The sequence below is a fragment of the Bos indicus x Bos taurus genome, chromosome 12 (genome assembly GCF_003369695.1).
Source record: "Bos indicus x Bos taurus breed Angus x Brahman F1 hybrid chromosome 12, Bos_hybrid_MaternalHap_v2.0, whole genome shotgun sequence".
Classification (NCBI taxonomy): Eukaryota; Metazoa; Chordata; class Mammalia; order Artiodactyla; family Bovidae; genus Bos; species Bos indicus x Bos taurus.
Window position 1 is genome coordinate 82,444,400 of NC_040087.1, and position 23,480 is coordinate 82,467,879.

Sequence of the window (23,480 nt, forward strand, 5' to 3'; positions counted from 1 at the left end):
CAGTCACCATCTGCAGTGATTTTGGAGCCCAAAAAAATAAAGTCTGACACTGTTTCCACTGTTTCCCCATCTACTTCCCATGAAGTGATGGGACCAGATGCCATGATCTTCGTTTTCTGAATGTTGAGCTTTAAGCCAACTTTTTCACTCTCTACTTTCACTTTCATCAAGAGGGTTTTTAGTTCCTCTTCACTTTCTCCCATAAGGGTGGTGTCATCTGCATATCTGAGGTTATTGATATTTCTCCCGGCAATCTTGATTCCAGGTTGTGCTTCTTCCAGTCCAGCGTTTCTCATGATGTACTCTGCATATAAGTTAAATAAGCAGGGTGACAATATACAGCCTTGATGTACTCCTTTTCCTATTTGGAACCAGTCTGTTGTTCCACGTCCAGTTCTAACTGTGGCTTCCTGACCTGCATACAGATTTCTCAGGAGGCAGGTCAGGTGGTCTGGTATTCCCATCTCTTTCAGAATTTTCCACAGTTTATTGTGATCCACACAGTCAAAGGCTTTGGCATAGTTAATAAAGCAGAAATAGATGTTTTTCTGGAACTCTATTGTTTTTTCCACGATCCAGCGGATGTTGGCAATTTGATCTCTGGTTCCTCTGCCTTTTCTAAAACCAGCTTGTGTTCTTAGTGTGTCGGAAAAACCATGAAAGTTGGGGCACTGACCATAAGCAAGGTTGATCGAGCCACTTGATCTAAATTTAACATCTGCAAACAAGGCCTGGGAAGAATGCGGTGACCTGTACGTCAGTCCTCCAAAGCACGGCTTGACGTCCTTGGCATTAAGCATTTACGGAAGCACTTGGAAACAGAGCCAAGAGAGTGAGACGGGTGAGGGCAGGCCCTGCCATTGCCACCGTCGTGCCGGGCATCCACATCAGAGGACTGACAGGTGGAAAGTTCAGAAGAAGGGGAACCGTGGTGCTGGACAGGACAGGAGGGCGCTCTGGCCATAAGAAGGCTGCCTTGACTGTGGTCTTCTCGACAGTCAGATGGTATCTTCCACGTTGTAGAGAGTTGTAGAGATCTCAGATGCATGAGAGTGGGGAAACAGCAATACAGTCTTATAGGTTCCTTCCGCCTCTAAGCTGCCACTGCTGCTAAGTCGCTTCAGTTGTGTCCAACTCTGAGCGACCCGATAGATGGCAGCCCACCAGGCTCCACTGTCCCTGGGATTCTCCAGGCAATAACACTGGAGTGGGTTGCCATTTCCTTCTCCAATGCATGAAAGTGAAAAAATAAAGTGAAGTCGCTCAGTCGTGTCCGACTCCTAGCGACCCCATGGACTGCAGCCCACCAGGCCCTTCCATCCATGGGATTTTCCAGGCAAGAGTACTGGAGTGGGGTGCCACGGCCTTCTGCACTAGACATGGACTTAAAAGCCAGGAAAGCCCATTTATCTGAATAATGTTTCTCGCTCATCAGTGATGAAAGGACAAAGGCACTTTCCTGGGCCGGATGCAGTGCAGACAGAGGGCTAAAACCCCAGGCAGAAACACCGTGCGTAGCTCCTGGAGAGCTCATAACATACAGGAGGAAAGGGACCTGTGTTTTTTGCGACTTGCTCTTTTTCAGTTATTGTTCTAGAGGCTTTATACACTGTGGCTGATGGCATCCTCTGCAGAATTCCATGTAGCCGGTACTCCTGTACCCCATCTTCAGAGATGAAGGCACTCGGACCAGCAGAGGTTAAGTAACTTGCCTGAGATCACATGGGTAGCTGGTGCTGGAGCAGGACTTTGACTCCAAACACACCAGCGTCAGAACCTGTGTGCTTCTCTGTCCTGATATGCTGCTTCTCATTTGGAGAGTGTTGTAAGTCCACAGGGAAGCTTTTTAGTTAAGAACAAGCATTTAACAACTAAAATAGTTGGGGAAAGGCCTGCTTTAATTCTTCATTTTGAATAAGTATAAATAGAAAGATAGAGATGCATCTCCATGTCATATTTGGAAACCTCAAATCAAGAAGATTGAGTTGACCAGGAAGAAACATGGAAATAGGAGCCCAGAGGAAGATGAGGCCCTGTGATAAAGTCAGGACACAGCTAAAACCCAAGGCAAGAGGTCACCTACAGCTCCAACCATCTATAGGTCTCCAGTCATCTACAGCTCCAGCCATCTATAGGTCTCCAGCTATCTATAGCTCATGTTATCATCTCTTTCTAAAGAGAAAAGATGACAAGCTAAAACAAGATGTATCTGTAGTCCACTGTATCTGAAAACAACAAACCATTTAGGAGAAAGTAGAAAGCATACAGCATCCATAACCCATAGCGAGGGCCCATGAATTCCCAATTCAGTTCAATCTTTGACAGATCTTGAGATAAAGGGCCTTATTGGGTATTCACATACATAACTGAGTGGAAAATATCTCCAATAGACAATTGCAGCCAAAATTTGGGGGCACAAAAAAGGACAAAAATACCCGTCAGTGGTTTGCTTCAGAGTTCCGAGGGCGGGTTTCTGTCTGGCTCTGTCTGCTGCGTGTTACATAAGCGGATCTCGGGCAGCAAGAGCAGAACAACAATCAATACGACTAAATCGAGTTCAGTGCCTAAACAACTGCGTCTACCACCACAACAAGGGCAGAGGGACGGGGTGAGGGAGAGGGGGATGGCTCCCATTAACACACACGCAGAGTGATGTTTACTTCTAACATACACCATCAAACAGCGAAGGGAACAACAATCTTATTGTCCTGTATATATAAAAAAAGAAGCACGGAAGTAGAACTGTAGAATCATAGTCCTCACTTTAGAAACTACTGCATCCAACCATTTACCCAATGAAAGTCATTTCCTCTGCATCTTTTTTTTTCTTAAAAGTCTTTGTCTAAAAATTATTTGTCATCCACAAATACATATACATATTTTTTTAACAGTGAAAGGAAAATTGACTGCAGAGGTATTTCAAAATGCAACAAGCCGAATAATCACAATTAGAAAGAGTTTAATTCATCAAATGTGTATCAGACAACTAGCAAATCACTTTTAAAAGTTGTTATTCATTCTCAAACTAAATGAAGAAAGACACAAAGATTAAGAATATAGTCTATTGGTAAGATGTCAAAAAATAAGAGTTATGATATAACATTATAGATGATTTAACACATTATCTCACTGTACCACATGAGCTTTTTCTATTATTGCATTCCTTTTATTACAGTTATTTGAATTATGAAATTATTAGATGAATTATATCAGGAAAGGACAGCATTAGCAATAAAGAACTATGTTGTTGAAAAATCTTTCATTTTCCAGTGCTATATACATACACTGGAAATTCAGTGTATGGGATCCAGAATTCTGAGTCTCAGACAAGAAATTAGACATCAGGGGTGTCGTTATCTTTTCAGTGGAGCAAGCTCAATTCAGTGGAACTTCATGTGTGTTCCAGTTTTAAAGAGGCATAAATCGACATGCTCTTTCAAATACACTCTTTCTTTCTCATCTTTTTTAAAGAAAGCGAGTTCGCACCTGGTCGAAATCTAATGAAAAAGAAGACTTTCCCCGAGCTTTGGCGAGCCCCTTCTTGCATTAGGGGAGCCTGGTGACCTTCTTCATCTTCAGACACTAGACAGAACCACCTGCACGGCAGAGTCTGTGCCAGCCGTGACCTGATTATCCTTTCACAAGGGGTAACGTGTCCTTGAGGTGGCAGGATTCTGTGTTCTCTGCTTTAATGAGGATGCCATTTTTATAAACATCAAAGCCCGGCTGGACAGCCAGCCCGGTGGGGCTCAGAGGTGCCGACCGCCAGCCCTGTGCTCAGCAGCCATCGGTCACGTGGAAAAGTGGCAGGACAGGCTCCCTCAAGTCACCTACTCTCCTTTGCCAGGGCTGCGTGGCCTTGGGAAGAGCCACCCTGAGCCCCTGTCACTGTGTCCAGACAGTAACTCAGCAAAAAAAGAAAAAAATAATAATTAAGCTCTCGAGTCATCTGCTTTAAAAATTTAAATGTTTTGCAACATGGTTATTCTTAAGAACTGGTCTGTGACATATTTGTTTTGGGCAATTACTGATTGACAGTCAACAGCGGGACCGACTGACACCCAGAAACTCTTCATCCAACTTCAGAAAGAGATGCTGACTCCATGACCCTAATGCCTGGAGGCCTCCCCCTCATCTCCACTTCCTTCATCCCAAAGATGCTCTTATCCAAGGAATCCCCACTCAGCCTTCCTCTGAACGTGGAAGACTGAAAATCTCCATGCCTGATAGTATCATAGTGCATTAAGTCAATTAAAGACCGACATATACAGAAAAGTAAAGTGAAAACAGGCAAGTGTTAAAAATGGGACACACACAAGTCTCCACTGAACTGTGCTTTCTACATTTAATATAGAAGAGTGGCCCTAATGTCTAATTTCTCATTTGAGACTCAAAATACTGGATGCCATACTTTAGTCCACAGCACTGGAAATTAAAGATTTTTCAGCAACATGCTTCTGTATTTCTATCACTGTTCTATCCTCATGTAATTTGTAGAGTAAGTTTACCAGAAATCAGTAAGCAATATTCATTGTTGAAGTGCACTGCCCTATTATTTAAATAATTCCTGAAAGTAGTTAATATATATTTACTAATAATTCCACTTTGTTAAAAAGAGTAACATAAAGAAACCCAAGTTTCTGAACACATATTTTTCAAAAAATACATTGCATTTGCTGCAAAGTAAATGGTTGTGATGATTCAAAGAAGCACCATTTTCAAGAACACTTTTAATCAAATATTTTTCAAAGAATTATGACAGAATTTATGAAATCATAAATGGTAGTGGTTGTGTGCACGCTAAGTCACTTCAGTCTTATCTGACTCTTTGCGACCCTGTGGACTGTAGCCCATCAGGCTCCTCCGTCCATGGGATTTCTCCGGCAATAATACCGGAGCAGACTGCCCTATCCTTCTCCAAGGGATCTTCCCGACTCAGTGGTTGAATGAGCCTCTTACAACTCCTGAACTGCAGGTGGATTTGTTACCATTAGCACCTTCCGGGAAGACCCCATAAATGATAGATGTTCACAGTACTTTCTTCAGTTCAATTAATACTTGGTGTGGGTATACTACCTAAAATGCCTTGGTTAACCCCACCACCTATCATGCTTTGAAGACGTGGGATTTTTCCTCACTTACAGATACCATTGTAGAGAATGATATAGAGGACTTCCGTCTCCTGACAGCGCTTGCCAGTAGCTCTGACCTCGGTCCAGGTGCCCTCTGCCCGAGACGGCAGGAAAGACGGCACAGACCGAAGTCTCCACAGCCTGCTGCTGGGGGGCGCTCTCTGCCCCGGGCTGGAGTTGGCACCAGGTCCTGGCACCCTGTCTGGTGCCCGACAGGCATCTGCCAAAGGACACATAGAAGGAAGCAGGAGGGCCAGAAAGGGCCCGTGAAAGGCCGGAACTCCTCAGGCTTCCCAGTCCAGGAGCCGTGTTCTCTGCAGAAGAGGCGGTTTAGATGCCGCGGGGTGCTTGGGTTTGGCCGGAAGTCAGCATCTTCTCTTCTGAGAACCCGCGGGCTCCGGTCAGGGTGAAGGAGACGGGAAGCACGGTGCTTGGGCCCAGCCGGAAGTCAGTGTCTTCTCTTCTGAGAATGCGTGGGCTCCAGTGAGGGTGAAGGAGAAGGGAAGCACGGTGCTTGGGCCCGGCCGGAAGTCAGCGTCCTCTCTTCTGAGAACGCGCGGGTTCTGGTCAGGGTGAAGGAGAAGGAAGCACAGTGCTTGGGCCCGGCCGGAAGTCAGCGTCCTCTCGTCTGAGAAAACGCAGGCTCTGGTCAGGGTGAGGGAGAAGGGAAGCATGGTGCTTGGGCCCGGTCGAAAGTCAGCGTCCTCTCTTCTGAGAAAGCGTGGGCTCTGGTCAGGGTGAAGCAGACGGGAAGCACGGCTCCTCTCCTGGCTCAGCCCAGAGGACAGCAGACCGCAGACTCCCAGGTCAGGAGTTAAGAACGCACAGTATCTTCATGGTGAAAAGTGGTATGTTTCTCAGTGCTACACAAATTAGCGTAGGCTGTAAATGCCATCTCTCCATTGAGTAGTTTAATGATATTTGACCAATATAATTCTATTCCTGGGACATATTATGTAGTATATATTTTATATTCTTGGGACATGTTATATATATATATATTCGGGATATATATATATATATATATATATTTTTTTTTTTTTTCCCCTCTCTGTTCATCTTTCTTGATTATTTTAAGAGACATTATGGTAAGCACTGCTTCCCTGGAGGCTCAGATGGTAAAGAATCAGCCTGCAATGCAGGAGACCCAGGTTCCATCTCTTGGTCAGGAACATCCCTTGGAGAAGGAAACCGCAACCCACTCCAGTATTTTTGCATGGGGATTCCCATGGATGGAAGAGCCAGCCAGGCTACAGTCCACCGAGTCACAAAAGAGTTGGACACAACTGAGCAACGAACACAAGATGCCTTTAGAGCATGTGTTTGGTAAGTGCTTATCTGTCACCATTTATGTTAACAAAGGAGGTGACTGACACGAAGGTACAGGCGTTTTTTATTCAGACCACACCAACTACATCACCTGTGCTTTAGGAAATAGGCAAAGAGAGCCAGCCGCATCTGACGTAGGAATCTATAGTACGTTTCTGTGTGTCACAGCACGTTTTTAAGAATTCTCTGAGAATATAAATTGGACTTTTCTGTGTGTGTGGTTAGTATGTTAGAATGTGGTTTCAAAGTTTAAAGTGTTTACATTTAAAAGAGGAAATTCTAACTAAAGATATCCTTTGCTTCACCTATTTTTAAAGACTAAACTCCCATGGAAAAGGGGTGAGTTGGAAGTAAAGACGTCGTCACATAAGAATGTCTCAGAATGGTTAAGGCAAACTCTTTCCCAGATCTGCTGATGGAGCCACCAGAATCACTCTTCCTGGCTCCGTGATCACTGCATATTGAGTTCTCACCCACCCCATCTTGTTTTAGTTCTTCATTTTCATACCCACCTATGAGTTTTATTCAACAGGGAAATTCTTTTCAGATGGCCCTTTATCAGCTATAAAACTATCAGTCTAAATTTAATCGAGTAGTGTGAACACATAATCTATGACCATTTAAGAGTGGCATTACAGGTGTTAATCCTCTCAGTGAGGGATTTTATCCACTTGTAAAAATAACCTGGATGTTTATTTATGAACGACAACATATGAATCCTTATAGAGGAGACACAAACCACAAAACATTTATTTTGTTTTGGCAGAAAAAAGCTTCTATGCTTAACTTGAAGCTTAAAAATAAGTATAAAATGTAGCGAAATAAGGGCTTCCTAGGTGGCGCTAGTGGTAAAGAACCCACCTGCCAATGTAGGAGACACAAGAGACAAGAGTTCAGTCACTGGGTTCGGAAGATCCCCTGGAGGAGGAAATTGCAACCCACTCCAGTATTCTTGTGTGGAGAATCCCATGGAAAGAGGAGCCTGGTGTTCTGCAGTCCATGGGGTTGCAAAGAGTCGGACATGACTGAGCGACTACTTGAACTGAAATAAATTTTCTGGGCATCTTTATGGGGGCCAACCTGATTTCCTTAGAATTTAATTCTACTATAATAGAACTTCAGTACCCTTCCTCCTCTGTACCATTATGGTGTTTTACTGAATGATCCTGATTTCATTTTTGGTTTTGTTCTATGATTAGCACAGGTTAGAGCAGTTCAGAGCTGGAAGGGCTCTAAAGAAGCAGGGTTAGAGATCAGAATGCCTGGGTTTTCTCCTGAAATGCCCTCGTCATGGGTATGTTATCTCCATCTTAGACTAAACACATCGACTGAGTCGCTTAGACTTGAATTACCTGCACCAAGGAAGTTAATATTCTCCTACTGCCCTAAACATTCTTCCAGCTCTGATATTCTGTGGTTGGTTGAAGCACATGGTCAGCAGAGCCAAAAGTATAGTGTTTATGTGTGTGTTAGTTGCTCAGTCGTGTCCAACTCTTTGTGATCCCATCTGCCAGGCTCCTCTGTCCATGGGATTCTTCAGGCAAGAATACTAGAGTGGGTTGCCATTCCCTTCTCCAGGGTATCTTCCAGGCCCAGGGATCAAACCCCAGTCTCCTGCATTGTGGGCAGATTCTTTACCATTTGAGCCACCAAGGAAGCCCTTAGAGTGTTTATGCTGTGCTGTGCTGTGCTTAGTCACTCAGTTGTGCCTGACTCTTTGGGACCCCATGGACCGTAGCCTGCCAGGCTCCTCTGTCCATGGGATTCTTCAGGCAAGAATACTGGAGTGGGTTGCCATGCCCTCTTCCAGGGGATCATCCCAACCCAGGGATCAAACCCAGGTCTCCCTCATTGCAGGCAAATTCTTTATCATCTGAGCCACCAGGGAAGCCCATGAATACTGGAGTGGGTAGCCTATCCCTTCTCCAAGGGGTCTTCCTGACCCAGCAATCAAACTGGTATCTCCTGCATTTCAGACAGATTCTTTACCAGCTGATCTACCAGGGAAGCCCTGCCGTGTTTATAAACCATGGTAATTCTCAATGCTTTTGATATCAGATGTGAGGACTGGCTGAGCTTCAAAGTGCCACTGGAGTCCTGGCTGATCACCGTCCAGTTACAGCATCTCTGTCAGACTGGGATGAGAGGATGGAGGCATCCAGAATGCTTGGTATTAGTTTGCAATAATTACCTGCAGGTTTAATAAATAAGCACAGTGGAGACTTCTCAGTAAGAAAGGGAATCCTTTTCAGTTTCTACTCAGCCACCCACCAGCTCTGTGACAAAGCCTGAGTGTCTCTGTGCCTCGGTTTCTTCCCAAGTATAAAATGGGTTACTCATGACATGCGGCTCACTGGCTGTGAGGATTTTATGGTTAATGCAAGAAAAGTCCTTAAAACCGTGTCTGGCATCAGATACCCATCTCTTGTGTTGTTCTTCTGCCTGCAAAGTGGGAGACCTGGGTTCGATCCCTGAATTGGGAAGATCCCCTGGAGAAGGGAAAGGCTGCTCACTGCAGTATTCTGGCCTGGAGAATTCCATGGACTGCATAGTCCATGGGGTTGCAAAGAGTCAGACATGACTGAGCAACTTTCACTTCACTTTTGGAAAGCTGACACGAAGCCAGGCTCTGTGACTGCATGTAGGATCCTGGAAAGGTCATTTAATGATCGGGACACTCGATTTCTTTGCCTACAAAATGGGAATGTCTGTTTCACAGGTTTCATTGCCACTGGTCAGATGACGATCATGAAGCTGAAGAGCTGCCGCAGAGATGAGGGGAGTGCAGCCCCCTCCCCCTTTTTTCCAGGAAGACAGCACGCCAGGCCCGCCTGAATCCCTGGCAGGAGATGCTGAGTGGGTCCAAACAGCATGCTGCCTGGGATGCGTGGGAGGGCCTGCTGACTCTGGAAGATCTGCAGAAATCTTATTTTCCAATTAGCGCCGCTCTTGCTATTGACAGACCTCCAAATTCTTAAACCCTTGGCTGCACAGAACATTGAGTCACTCACCCCTACTTTTTAAATTGCTTCAAATTGGCCTTTCAAGTCCATTTCCTAGCTTGCATTCCCAGCTCAGGAAAGTACAGAAACGTACCTTCAAAGCGGGTTCTGCAAATCAGTGATTGATTCTTGATCAATGACTTTCTGGCTCTCAGCATGGACCTGGCTGCCCCCCGACCCCCATCCTCCATTCATTCCCACCAGAACCTGGTGTCCTCAGCACTGAAGAGGCTGCGGAGCACCCCTGCTGCGGAGGACCTTCGGCCTCTCTCTTCCAGGCTCTGCTCCAGGTGAGCTCTCCGCAGGAGCTGCCAGCCCCTGACAACAAGGAGAAAAGAAGGAGAAATAACGGAGGACGGCCAGACACCTTCAATAAGTTCTCTTTTACTTATTTTATGGAATAAAGTTGCCTTTTGCTTTTGGGCCAGTGGTAGGTTTCCTTCATAACATTTAAACATGAATATTTTTTTAATATTTTTTGCATTTACATTTATTTTAACTAACTGATCCACATTAATTAACAAAGGATTCATAAATAATTCAAGCTTGGAGCCATGCGCACATTATTTATGTCTTTCTATTTAATCTAACGACCCCTTTTACTGTGTAGCCCCCTGGAAGAAGACTCTGTCTATGGATTCTGTCTCTTTAGATATGAGACTAAAACTTTCCTATAAAAACACTGAATATGTTGGACAAAAAATGATTACCTAACTTTCTTCCAACTTTTGCTCCACAAGCATAAAGGCTCATATTCCTATCATTAGTCATGCTTCCAAGGAATATCTAAAATGCCTCCTTACCCCCCTCACCACTCCCAGCTGTAGGCCTGTCGTCCCCTCCCGGTAGCTCGCTCACGTCCTGGCCCACAGATTCCTCACAGGACAGGCAGGGAGCTGGGTCCCCAGCTCACTGTTCTCGGCTTTCGAGCCTTCGCTGTGCTCACATTGCACTGGGACTCAAGGCCCAGGCCCCACCTCTGAGACCTTGGCATCCTCTGACCCCTGCCTCCTCTCTGCCATCTTTTCCCCAGATCTCTCTCCCATGGGCTTCCATTCTTCAAAGAAGCTGAGCTCTTCCTGTATCTTATTTACCTTATGTGCTAGATGCCCTGTCCCCCACCTCTTCCTTCTCCTTCCTCCTGCGACACGGCTCCCGGATCATGGGCTGATTTCAGCTCAGCCACAACCCTCCCTGCCCTTTTTTCCCATCACGGCCCCAGCTGGTTTCCTCCAGGGTCCTTGTCACTGTGTGTGTCAGTTACGCCTTCATGTGCTTGATCACCCCCTGAAGCTTTTGAATTGTGGTGCTGGAGAAGACTCTTGAGAGTCCCTTGGACTGTAGGGAGATCCAATCAGGCAATCCTAAAGGAAATCAACCCTGATTATTCATTGGAAGGACTGATGCTGAAGCTGAAACTCCAATACTTTGGCCACCTGATGCGAAGAGCCAAATCATTTGAAAAAGACCCTGATGCTGGGAACAATCAAGGGATGGAGAAGGCGGTGACAGAGGATGAGATGGTTGGATGGCATCACCGACTCGATAGACATGAGTTAACTCTGGGAGATAGTGATGAACAGGGAGGCCTGGTGTGCTGCAGTCCATGGGGTCCCAAAGAGTCAGACATGACTTAGCAACTGAATAACAGCAGTCCTCCAAATCCTGAGCTTATAAGACTCAGGTATCAGCCTGGGACTGAGCCTGGGTTCACTGACTGTCTGGCACCCAACTTAATGCTTTGGAGGGCTGTGAGCACTCACTGAACATGTTTTAAAGAAATGAATGGACAAATAATCACGCTGAGCATCTGCATGTATAGAAAGAATCAGATTTTAATTTTAAATCTAAAGCTGAAAAATATCAGGTTGAACCATATAAAATAATTATTCTTTTAGGAAAAAATAGTCAAATGTTGAAACTTCCACGTGCTTCAGCTTAATAGCTCTGCCATGGATACAGGTAGATAAAAATAATATCTCCCAGTGGACCAGACCTAACCTCAAGGAAACACAAAGATAAAAATGGCCAAAGGGTAGTCGCATCAAGGGTTCACCTTTCAGTCTCTAGTACTTTTCTTGTTCTTGTAATATGCTTCGTGACATTCATTTTAATGTTAAAACATCGAAGACCTGATTGCCATACTGATAAAGACATCTCATGAAATAAAAGGATACAGCTTTGTTGAAAAAGAGAAAGAGCTAGAGAAGGGCCTTCTGATATTTAATGCCACCTTTCCTTCCAGTCCCCTTATTTGTTTTAAAGCTTTAGTTTTATTTCTTTTAGCTACAGTATATATATATGGGGCTGACAGGAGGGATCAGGAATCCAAAGTATACTCTGTCATGAAAGGGAGATGAAATGACGTGATATCCTCTGACTCCGATGCTGTGGGTTCTGTGAGGCACTCAGTTTTGCCAAAGACAGACTGTACTGTTGAAGGTGTTTCACGTTCGTCCCCCTCCCAGCCCTCTCCTCCCTAATCCAGTCACGGAGGAGAACTACTGGAGCAAGCAATGCCAAGTGTTTCTGAAATCACAGAAGTCAGGCCATCCTTGTGGACTACAGGAATGTTGCCTTTGGTAGCGAATCCATCAATTAAAAGGCGCATCAAGGACTTAGCAGCAAGCTGTGCCATCCTTTTGTGTCAGACTTTGCTACATAATTTTCCCTGCACAGGAAGTCATTTCAAATCCGGCAGCAATGATTCCACTGTCAGCATTGTGTCTTGCAGTGATGCTGCAAAGCCCTGAGTCAGAACAAAGTTGTGACGTTGATAAAAAATATTAATTGCTATGGTGACTTTGCTCGGAAGAGGTTACTTGTAATTTCTGATGGTCAAAGAAGAACACCATCAGTACAGTATTATACATCTTGTCACTTTCAAGAGTTGTGTATTCACACTACTGTTTATTTATTATGAGCTTCATCACGGTGACCTAGTATCCTATGAGAATAGATCCATTTTTTTTTTCCTATGAAAGACAAGAAGAGATGGATAGGAATTGTAGACTTATGAAGACAGATTTGTTTGTCTTCAAGGGTAGATGTGTTTGTTCCATTGACACAGATTCTTCATGTCAGAGGGCAAATAGCCAGTGTTTGGGGAATATCCATGATCTGGGTTTTACACATCTTGTGAGGCTTATCTCTCATCTCCCTTTCCTTTCATCTGAGAAGTTTTATTTCCATAGTTGACTCAAACAAAGTCCTCATAGAGGGAAAGAGTATTTCTCTGCCTACCTCATAGTGTTGTGATGAAAATACTGAAACACAGAATGGGGGTAGTATATGGGAAACCAATTAATAAATTATAAATGTATTTCCAATTGTATTGTCATAAAGTCAAAGGAAAGACATATTCATCTTTGCCCACTAATTTTGTTTAGCTATGGAGTTGTCATCTGATCCTCACTGATAGCAGATAATAAGTATGTTTTCCTATTACTTATTTAACTAAGACCCAGAGGACAAGATGCTTCTCATTATCTCTGATGGTCAAAGGAGTCCACCATCAGCACTTTTTAATGAGTTAGCTGACCAGGACCATGATCACTTGGCAATTTAACACTAACTTTAATTTATAAAGCATCTATTATAATAGCTGGAAACAGCTCTTTAATCTTGAGGTACCAGAATACAAAGGACAAGATGGTTGGAAGGCATCACTGACTCAATGGATACGAGTTTGAGCAAATTTTGGGAGATGGTGATGGACAGGGAAGCCTGATGTGCTGCAGTCCACTGGGTCGCAAAGAGTCAGACACGACTGAGCAACAACAATAACCAGAATAAAAGAGGCTGTCAGTGTGGGATAATTCTGCTCTCATTATGACTTTGTGACACTTAAAAGTCTGTTTCTAAAATTTGAAACGAATTAACAACTGTCTGTGAAATGAACAATAGCTAATTTTTCTTCACCTGAATTACTTATGCTAAGAAAAATATGGTCTTCCTGTTGATCAGAAGCAAGCTATCAGTTCAATTCAGTTCAGTTCAGTTGCTCAGGCGTGTCTGACTCTTTGCGACCCCATGAACTGCAGCATGCCAGGCCTCCCTGTCCATCGCCAACTCCTGGAGTTCACCCAAATCCATGTCCATTGAGTCGGTGATGCCATCCAACCATCTCATCCTCTGTCATCCCCTTCTCCTGCCCTCAATCTTTCCCAGCATTAGGGTCTTTTCGAAAGAGTCAGCTCTTCGCATCAGGTGGCCAAGGTATTAGAAGCTATAGATCTACTGAAATTTTAAAATTTACTTTGCATTATGTTTCTAGTAGTTAGTGAAATCCAGTCCAAAGTTTTATTTCATTCGCTTTTCAAAACATTAGACACAAAAATGCTTGTGCCCTGGATCATACATGCCATGTGCATCTAGGCCTCCTGTAACTGACAGAGCTTGCTCAGACTCACATCTCACCAGGCAAAGCTCTATTTTCAGGTCAACGCCTATTAATAATAATTTCATCTAATAGTAGAGTCTTACTGTAAAGTGAATCCTAAGACAACCATTTAAATGATTTTATGCATTCATATGCTCACTTTGCTGTTTTTCTTCTTTGTATCTTTCCCTAGGCGTGTTTGCCATGAGAAGCTAAAATTGCATCAAATAGAAAAAAAAAAAAAACTTTTTGTCTATCAGTTCATGCAGGAGGAAGTCCTATTTTCAATACATATATATATTTCCCCAAAGAATTGCCTCTCAAAAAGCTTAAGATAAGGGGAATTCTTTCTTGGATATTCAGGCCAAATTAAGTCCCTCCCCCAGTTCAGAGGTTTTTGTTTCAGTGTGTCTGATTGCCAAATCCATGCGTCCATGCCCCAGTCTGCCTTTCTCTGGAGGCCCAGCCCCACACTGAATGCAGCACAGACAGGGCCTCCTGGAGGAGCGATTAGCCCCTGAAAGGGGAACTCAGCTCCCGGCAGGCAGGATGCGCCGCCCTCCCCTGGGGCCAACATCTCCTCCTCCCCTCGGCTTTGCTGACTTTGTTGGGACCTGGAGTGTCCTCTCACTCCGCCCACACATCTTTATCTCGTTCTGCACGAACAGCAAAACTGCACTTCACCGAGAGCCAGAGCATTTTGTACACTCTTGATCTGTGCATTTTGAAAAATTCATTTGAAGACATGCTTCAAGCAGTACGAAGTATTTTTTTCTTGTAGGTTTTCAGGTTGTAAGTATTCTTGCAACAAGAAAGACAAAATCATTTTCTTTACCCTTCAAGGTCCAGCTCTTTCCCGGCTTATCTTCAGCCCGTACCACAGAACTAGTTCTTTTACATTATACATTAAATTGTGCTTTCATTATATTTAGCAATCTTTTTTTTTTTTTAATGAGAACAAAGCAAAGTTCGAATCCTGCTTGAATATCGAAAACTCAATCTTGAAATCCTGTTAGAGAACGTAGGGTATTTTGTGTTCTTCTACCTTCTTTGTTCTCTCTTTCAAAGATCAAGTTGTTTTTCTTTAGAATCCTTGTTTTGTTTTCCAGAACTGGGAGAAACGTCACAAAAAACTCTCATGGGGTCAAAGGCATAACTTTCAAAAAAGACCGTTCAACCATATTTGTTTATTTTGATGCCTCACGAGTATTTTTGAAGGTTATATATAACATCTGATTCAAGAACATTTCCCCATTTAGAATGTTTTTGCCAAAATCTTCTGCACAGAAAACCTACCAAGACAATTTAAACATAATAAAATTATCGTTTCTGTTTTCTCTGGAAGAAAATGCTGCCTTGGAGATTATTCTTTATGATAAATTATCAAACATAACGCTTATGTTTGGATGGAGGAAAGAAGAGAGGAGAAAGCTTCATCTTTCAATGATAGTTTCCAAAATTACAATAAACAATTAAATGGTGACTTTCCGAATTAAAAAGTATGTTTATTTTATAGTCACTACACACATACATGACAGCTTCCACTGAGGTATTTCAAGAATTCTATTATTTCTTTTATGAGACTTATTTATAAGGATTTATTTCTCATCTGTAAAAATTTACTCAGAGTTGTAACTAAACATTTCCAAGCCAGGGAATAAGTTCTCCTCATCCAATTCAATTTTTAATTAGTTTGGCCTTTTTTAATCTCCTTGGATTAACATGAACGAGAAAAAGAAAACAGTTGGAAATGCTACAGTGAGTCTAGATTAATGCTACCAGTAATCAATTGGTCGAGACACATGAGGGCAAAACATTATGTAAGTTGCTCAGAAACACATGATTCCTTTTTCTTCTTCAATATCTACAGGACCAAATGTTAAGACTCAAGAATGAACAGTCCATTCATCTTCAAATGTTAACGAGTGTCAGCTATTGAAATATAATTTCTGGAAAGACGGTGACAGAGAAATCTGTTAACCTGCATGGTCCTGACAGACATGGATAATCAATGTTCCTTGTGAGATACCCCAGAATGAATTTGATTTGCATAACTGATCAATGCAAGTGAGAAAAAGATAGTACAGTTTGCCTATTTTCATAAATACAGATATTAAGCAACTTTAAAAGAGCCCTTGGTGAAAAGATATTTAATGGGGGAAAAAAAAATGAAAGCACTGCCTGAGAGAGTAGGAAAGAAAAGAATATTACACACTGAGATCACAAGTTAAATGTACAGTTGAAACGCATGTGCTTGAAAAGAGCTCCCTGCTTCTCAGGGGAGACATGAGGTTATGTTATTTTGACTGAAAGAGAATTGAATTTAATAAGTTCAATGTAGGAAACAAAAAGTCATGATGATGGGATGAGATTAGAGCAGAAGGAAGAGCAGGGATCTTAAGAAATGACTGTGGGATTTGGAATTCACAGAGGCAGAGACAAGTCAAAACACAAAACCCTTCCATTGTCTGACTTCCGGAGCAGAAACGGGCTGAATATAAATGAGTGTGCCATTATGCGGTGTCTGAAGAGGTCACACCTGGGCGTTTTGCTCAAAGTCCAGGACAAGACAGCAGCTTAGCAAAGAGGTGAAAAGGATCAGAAAATGTTGCTAACAATTACCCGATATCTGGGGGAATATCCACATCTACAGGAGAGCTTTCAGCAGCTCAGATAACAAGGTGCCCAACTGTGTATCTTAACATTATTATTATTAATATTAACCTCACTTTGCTGCAGCAACAATGAAAGGGTGGGAAAAATTATTTAGAAAGATAAAGACAAAATGAGCACAAAGACAGAAGAATGTTGTCTCTTCACAAGGGGATGGGAGACAGGACTGCCAAAAAACAAAAGGGCATGGATTAAAGGGAAAAAAGACTCACAGATTCAGTGGAACCTGGCAGGAAATTTTATGCAAATTTTATGCTTTATGTGCAAAACACAGGTGCACTCTGTAGTAAGAATACTATGCTTAGAATTTAGACTAAAACCTATCATTTCCCGCTGAGGTCTTGCTAGTTTAGTCACCCAACTGACTACATCTTATTCCTAGGTATGGTAGACAACCATTGAAAGCAATTTATTCACCGGCTTAAATTCTTGCAAAATTTTTGCAAGTTGAAACTTTCAAAGTTTCCTGTAGCCTAAGGAAAAGCCAGCAGTGAACTTGTTGCTATTGTTCAGTCCCTAAGTTGTGTCCAGCTCTCTGTTGACCCCAAGCACTGCAGCATGCCAGAGTCCCCTCTCCTTCACCATCTTCCAGAGTTCGCTCAAATTCATGTCCATTGAGTCGGTGATGCTATCTAACCGTCTCAGCCTCTGCCACCCCACTTTCCTTTTGCCTTCTATCTTCCCCAGCATCAGGATCTTTTCCAGCGAGCCGGCTCTTTGCATCAGGTGGCCAAAGTATTGGAGCTTCAGCTTCAGCATCAGTCCTTCCAATGAATATTCAGGGTTGATTTCCTTTAGGATGGACTGGTTTGATCTCCTTGATGTCCAAGGCTCCAGCACCACAATTTGAAAGCATCAATTCTTTGGTACTCAGCCTTCTTTATGGTCCACCGCTCACATCCATACAGGACTACTGGAAAAACCATTGCTATGACCATATGGACCTTTGCAGGGAAAATGATGTCTCTGCTTTTTAATATGCTGTCTAGGTTTGTCATAGTTTCTTTCCAAGGAACAAGCATCTTTTAATTTCATGGCTGCAGTCACTGTCTGCAGTGATTTTGGAGCCCAAGAAAAGAAAATCTGTCACTGCTTCTACTTTTTCCCCTTCTGTTTGCCATGAAGTGATGGGACCGGATGCCATGATCTTAATATTTTAAATGTTGAGTTTCAATCCAGATTTTTACTAAAACTTGTTAGTAAAACCTAACTTTTCCATTTTTTTTCCCTGGAGCTGTGCTTTCCAATATGGTAGCCACTGGCTACATATGGTTTTAAAACTGAAATTAATACAACATTCCTAAAAATTAAAAATCCAGGCTTCTAGGTGCACCAGCCACATTTTAAGTCATTGAAAGTCACGTGTGTGTATATTGGACAATATAGATATAGCTCACAGACTCCAAGAAAGTTCTACTGGACAAGTAATGTTCTGGGTTTAATGGAGCTTTTTGATAATATGATCATTTTGGCTGTACAAATTAATGTACAACCTTTTACTCTCACAATATAGAGTTCTGAAATAGGCAGTTTCTAAGTGAATGACATTTACTTGGATGAATATGGATGAAGACATCGTATCAAATAGAAAAAAAATGTTCAAATCTTTTTGGAAGGCTAATTTAAGATGACAAATATAAAACATAGAAGTGTGCCCTGTCTACACGGATATGCATTTTTAAATAAAGTAAAACATGCATTTTTAAAATAATAATGGCATACTGAAAATTGAACTATGTCATAAGACATCTCAGAATATTTCCTGATTTGAGAATTTGCATCTTCCTCACAGTCTTTAACTCATTCAGAGGAAGCTTTCTACCATATTTAATATCACATGTAAAAAGACGTAATAAAACTACTCAGATTACTATCAAAGCAAAATTTATCTTCTGGGATTTTAATGACAAAGATATGATAAGGAGATAACTTAATTTTCAGTCATAAGTTTATAGTTAGATATTGCTGTGATGATTTATGGCAAGGAAATCTCAATAAAATGGAGTTCATTGAGAATCTTATGTTTTCATTGAGGAATGGATCTAGAAAAACACAGAAAAATTACATCCCAAATGGTCTGTAAAATTCAGACAAATTAATTGCCCAGGGGGATGCTAAGGAATTGAGTCTATTCCAATTCATGCTCTTATTCCAACAAAAATACCAACGTGAGGGAGACAAAAGGTATTTGGTGAGGGACTGTAGCTTGACAGCTTTGTATAAAATGAGATGAGATACTCAAGACTCATCCTGAAGGGTGATGGGACTCCCTCTTAAGCAATTTTTCATGTACAAATGCTCCGCTTTCCCATTTAGATTCAGAAGAGCCCAAACTGTATCAGTGTTGAATACAGATGCAGGAATGTGGCTAAAGCCTTCCTTTTTATTATGTCATAGATGAAGGGTACTTTTATTTTTACTCTGGATCATCTGTCTTCTTTCTCTCCTTCCTTCTATTCCTCCCTCCTTCCTTCCTTTCAGCATCTACTTTTTAAAGACATATTGATGGTAAATTATGTTGTCCTTTGGTTTTTGTCTAAAAGCTTTTTATTTAATAAAAGTTTTGTTTTGGAAATTACATGTGCTAATGAAATCAATCACAACACATGGTTTTCATGTGGAGTAACTAGATGTGTATCCATTAATCACTTTATAAACACACACCCAGTTTTACGGGACATCCCATCAGTTATAAATCACTGGTTCTCAACACTGGGCGCATACTGGCATCACTTGGGGAGTGATAAAATAGGACATCAATTTGTCTCCTAACCAGAACAGCTCTAACAGATCCTCCAGGGGCTAGCTGGGTTATTGGCATTTTTTTCCCCAGCTTCCTAGTCAGTACTGCTGTGTAGCCAGGATTGAGAAGTATGGATGAGATAAATTCTCCACTACTGCTGGAGCCCTAAATTATGATTACGTATACGCAATGCCGACTATACATCAGGAAAAAAAGGTCATGTGTTTAAGAGATATTATCACCAAGAGAAAGATATAGGAAAAAAACATATTTACATAATTGAACTGAGCTACAGTCCATCCTAAAGGAGATCAGTCCTGGGTGTTCACTGAAAGGACTGATGCTGAAGCTGAAACTCCAAAACTTTGGCCACCTCATGCGAAGAGTTGACTCATTGGAAAAGACTCTGATGCTGGGAGGGATTGGGGGCAGGAGGAGAAGGGGACGACAGAGGATGAGATGGCTGGATGGCATCACTAACTCGATGGACATGAGTTTGGGTGAACTCTGGGAGTTGGTGATGGACAGGGAGGCCTGGTGTGCTGCGATTCATGGGGTCGCAAAGAGTTGGACACGACTGAGCAACTGAGCTGAACTGAAAGACTACTTACCCTGTTATTAATCAAGCATAAAAGGTATTTAGTGTATTCACATCAGAAAAAGAGAATTCAAAATATGACCCCCAGCAATAGTTACAAAAGTTTTAAAATACTTAAATATATATATATATATATATATATAAGAATTAGAGAATTCCAAAAGAATGGGGATGACCATGTCTCATCTCACATGGTATTTCACTGGCAGTCTTGAAAATAGTAACATGAGATGTTAACATTAATGTGACAGAAATGTCACCCATGTTTATTCTCACTGACACCTTGTGCTCCAGTTTTCAGAGATGATGGGAAAGCGCAGTCCCATGGCTCATTAGCTTAGGCACACTGTGCAGCTGAATTCTCCAGTGAATACCTCCACTTCAACCTCATTATATGAAGTTTAGAAAGCAGCCCACCCAGAAAATCCAAGAAAGCCCTATTCCTGGCTGCTTAGAAAAGAAGTCACAGAATTAAAAGAACAGTGCAAGATACTGTTCTCCATTTTGTCTTGAGTTTTAAAAGACATAGATTTGGTAAAAGTGGAACAGAAGATGTTGCTTCTGATGACAGCCAAGGTAGACCAGGAGCTTCCCTAATTAAGACCAAGTGAAGGCAATGGTACCCCACTCCAGTACTGTTGCCTGGAAAATCCCATGGACGGAGGAGCCTGGTGGGCCATAGTCCATGGGGTCGCTAAGAGTCAGACACAACTGAGCGACTTCACTTTTAATTTTCACTTTCATGCATTGGAGAAGGAAATGGCAACCCACTCCAGTGTTCTTGCCTGGAGAATCCCAGGGATGAGGGAGCCTGGTGGGCTGCCGTCTATGAGGTCGCACAGAGTCGGACACGACTGAAGCGTCTTAGCAGCAGCAGCCCTCATCACAGATGCATGCTTGCCGGCAGGCACAGCCAACGGCAGTGGCCTCAGGACCCAACCTGGAATGAGAGGTTGCTAACTGTGATGTGGCTTCAAAGGGCACCGCAAACTGCAGCTAGGAGAGTGCTGAAACTTAACTGTGGAAATGCCAAAGAAGGTGGGGAAAAGGATGCAATGTGAGCTAAGTCACTGAGGGAAAAGCAAGACTGTCTAGAATGTGCAGGTTTTGACTTCCTGGAAATGTCTTAATTCTATTACTGTATGACTTTTCAGAATCAGTACCTAGACCTTTCAAAAGAAGATCTGAACCAATTCATATTGCTAAGACCTTTGGGACAATGTGTCTTTTATTCACCTCTTGTATCACTGCCTTCTCCTCTTTCTCATATACTTTGTCACTGAAGCACATCTCTGTAGCAACAAGTTAGACACCCGGCAGGTTGTTTCTCAATCCATTTGCCCATAAGTCAAAAGAGATACTGCGTGACTGATGATTAGTGCCTCTCCAGACGGCAGGCACAACTGGAGCAGTTTTGCAGATGCTCACGTTTGCTCTTCAGGCGATCGATTGCCCATACCAGCAGAAAGCCACCTTGCTGCCTTTGACAGGTTCCTAAGCTCCACCCTGAAATAGGGAGGTCACCCCATCCTACCTCTTTGTTCTTCCCTCTCCATGCATCTCTGGTCTGGTTTCCATGATACAATCCTATCACATCATTCTACAGTACTAATTCTACAGCTTTGTTGTTGTGGCTGTTCAATGGCTAAGTCGTGTCTGACTCTTGTAACCCCATGGACGGCAGCATGCCAGGCTTCCCTTGTCCTTCACTATCTCCCAGAGTTGGCTCAAACGTATGTCCACTGAGGCAGTGATGCTATCTAACCATCTCATCCCCTGTCACCCCCTTCTTTTCCCGATTATGAAACACTAAGACCTTAGCACGACTTCAGCCCATTTCTGCAGCCTGACCTCCTGTCACTATCTTGACTTCTTAGCTCCAGCTGCTCAGTCCTCTTTGCCTCTTTCTGGACATACCTAAGATGTTCTTGACTCAGTGCGTTGGGGCATGTGGCTGCCATCATGCCATCACTTCCTCTTTGTTTTCCACTTAGTTTTCTGCTCAAATGACACCTCTTCAGAGAAGCCTTCTTTCTCAACGCCCCTTGCTGTTTCTCTATTCTTGCTGCTTGTATCATCTGCCACCATAGTATATATTCACGTGTTTACCTATGTGTTTTGCCACCGGGATGGATATAGGGGTGATGACGGTGAGGGCTTCGCCTTGTTCACCACTGTATTCTCAACACCCCCAACAGTATCTGCACATGACAGGTGTTTCGACAATAAGGTTGGAACATGTTTATGTAAACTGTGAGCAGTTTAGATATCTCCAGGGGATCTTGCCTACCCAGTGATCGAACCCAGGTACAGGTTCATGAGATTGAAGGCCATGTGTCTGCGGGCAAGGTCTGGGACACTTCCTGTGTCCTGGCCGCCTAGTCCCCACAGCAGTCTTCTGCAGGAGGTGTCGTTCTCGTTTTACAGAAAAGAGACAGGGAGCTCACCCAGAGATGAACAGAGGCAGAATCTGAACTCGGGCCACCGGAAGCTCACACTTTCAGCTTCGTTCTACTGAAAGGCAACAGGTGAGAAGTGAGACTCGTTGACTGTTGAAGAGTCAGCAGAAGGTGACTAAGCAGAAGCTGGAGGTGTGTTACAAGGTGTGTGTGTTGGGGGGAAGACAGAGGACAGGAGAACAGTAGCAGAGGCTACTGAGAGTTTTGTTCACCATGGTCTAAAAGCCATCACCAGAGTGGGGGGAACTGTGATTTCTGCAGCCACTATTCACATTGATAAAAGACTTCTCCTAAAGAGAGGAAGCCACCTAAGAAAGTGAAATGACATAACCTGCAAAGTGAGGCTTTTCCTTTCCGATTCTAGTCATCACTGACAAATCTTTTTCCCTATGGTCCTTACTGATTTCAACCTTTGATGCATCAAGAATTTGGGGTAAATTATATTTCAGTCTTGTATTAATCAAGAAAATACTATAATTCTAGTTATCATCATTAGCATGTTGGCTTATAACCATAAAATATCCAGTTTAACGATATTAACTCAAGGAAGTAGTTAACAAATATCACTGGATCCACGTAAGCCCATATTTATTTAACCTTTCCTTTTCCAAAGTTGGTATTTCTCAAAAAAATACAAGATTACTAAACTCAGGACATACTCAGTTTATATGAATTTTGCTCATTCACAGATTTTGCAAATACCCTTTTCAGTCTTCCCCACAGGGAAGAGGATTGTAAGCAGTGCTTGGGAAGTAGCTGTCTATTTCATTCACAGACCTGCATTCCTATTTTAAAGCAGGAGAAATAGACAAATCTTTCAAAGATGACATATTCACTCCATGAATGGGGGGCATATTGGTAGAAAACAATTCATTCTCTTATCCCTTTAGCAAAGAAAGATTTTTCATGCTTACTTTTCTGTTCAGCCCTTTATGTTTCATACTTTCTAATACTGAAGCAACTTTTAAGTAAGAGTATGGGTTAATATTCAACTCTGAAGCTGTGGGGATGGGGGGGCGACTATACAAGGTAAAGCTCGGATCCATGGGGGCCCACTCTCTGAGTAACAGTAATTTTCATGGCCTTCTGAGTCATTGGCTGACATCCTTACAAGGTTTAGGAAGGACCAGAAGGATCAACTCTACTTTGTAGATATAGAAATT

At 42.7% G+C, this 23,480-nt stretch overlaps 1 protein-coding gene and 1 long non-coding RNA gene across 3 annotated transcripts in view; one reads left to right on the top strand and one right to left on the bottom strand.

The window, feature by feature from the left end:
* The window catches only part of FAM155A (family with sequence similarity 155 member A), a 609,369-nt gene that overhangs the window by 50,538 nt on the left and 535,351 nt on the right, over positions 1 to 23,480 (bottom strand). The window lies entirely within an intron of this gene.
* LOC113902550 lies at positions 5,808 to 9,850 on the top strand. Its single transcript, XR_003513860.1, has 3 exons — positions 5,808 to 5,980; positions 6,211 to 6,458; positions 9,181 to 9,850. It is a non-coding gene; the product is annotated as an uncharacterized LOC113902550 (long non-coding RNA).